Genomic DNA, 1,554 nt, shown 5'->3' with positions numbered 1-1,554 from the left:
TTTTTCTCTCCAGTGACTGTCTAAGGCAAGGCCAGCAAGTAGTGCACAGGACAGAGTAGTAGTGGAGAATTTGGGATAGGGTCCTCCCAGCCACCAGCTAAACCCACGAGCTGGGGTTTTTCCACAGCCCTTTCTACACAGGTAATGCCAGGGGAGAGCTGGTATCACAGGAGTGCTGACACAGGCATACAGGTATGCAGGAAGGACAAGCTCAAGTCAGAGACATAAAAACTAACACAACAGATAACCAGATGACAATAGTCAAGTGCAAGAACCTGAACAACAAAAACCAAGGGAGCGATGTTGGGTCCCGCCCGCTTCCACTGGCAACTCCGTCTAAGCATTGTATTGTGCCCCTTACAGACACGTTAAGAGTTGCCCCCTGGAATCCTGGATACAGTGTCCTTGGACCGCCCACTGTCAACGCCCACTCGTCGCCCGGACCAACCACCAATGTCGTCACGCCTACTCGATTGGACCCGCCTTCTGGACACAGCTCCGCTGAGGATTGGACCGCGCGCCATTGGGACATCGGGACATTGCACCGTTGCGACTGAGAGACACTCAGCAGAGACAATGGGACATGTGGGAGAGGGTTGGGTTCTCCCGCGTGTAATTAATAAATAGTATTCTTTCTTGTAGCTCATCTCTATTTTCAGGAAGCTTAGCTCTGCAGTACGAACCCACCCCAACGTGTTTTCTGCCCACACAGCGCCGGTCTGCGTGGCGGAAAAACATTACAGAGCATGGCATCATCATAACCCAGTTCTCCCATAACAGCAAGTCCTGGATAGCCCAACACACTGTGTTGTGTCTTTTTGTGGCTTAGGTATCTTGGAAACTGTGGCTTCACAGAATGAATTAGGTAAAATTCCTTCTGTTTCTATTTATGAAATAGTTTGAGAAATATTAGTATTAGGTCTCTTTTGAAGTACTGATAGAATTTTTCACTAAGATAATGGGCAATTTTTTATTATTTTATGCATTTACATTCAACTGATATCCCCTTTCCAGTTATACCTCAAAGAACCCCCTCCCAACCCAAGCCCCTTCTTCTCCCTTTTCATCTGTGAGGATGCTACTCCACCCACTCACTCATTCCGCCTCACTGCTCTGATACCCCCTAAAGGGGAAAATTCAAGCCTCCACAGGACCAAGGGCTTCTCCTCCAATTTATGTCATCCCCTGCTACATGTGTTTGGAACCACGGATCCTTCTGGGTGGTCAAGTGATTTGATAGTGTTTTTCCTATAGGGTTAGAATCCCCTTAAGCTCCTTATCGCATCTCCTATGTCTTCCAGTGGGATTCCCTGGGCTCAGTCTGATGGTTGGCTATATCTGCCTCTGTATTGGTCAGGTGCTAGTAGAACCTCCCAGGGAACAGCCATACCAGGCTCTTGTGAGCAAGCTCTTGTTGGCATTGGTAATAGTGCTGGTGCTTGGTGTCTGCAAATAGGATGCATCTCTAGATGTGGTTGTCTCTGGTTGGCTTTTCCTTCAGTCTTTGTTCCAATTTTTCTCCCTGTCTTTCCTCTGAACAAGAACATTTCTAGA

Source organism: Mus pahari, chromosome 1 (genome assembly GCF_900095145.1).
Source record: "Mus pahari chromosome 1, PAHARI_EIJ_v1.1, whole genome shotgun sequence".
NCBI classification, from domain to species: domain Eukaryota; kingdom Metazoa; phylum Chordata; class Mammalia; order Rodentia; family Muridae; genus Mus; species Mus pahari.
The sequence above is the reverse complement of the archived record's forward strand: the minus strand, read 5'-3'. Positions refer to the sequence as shown.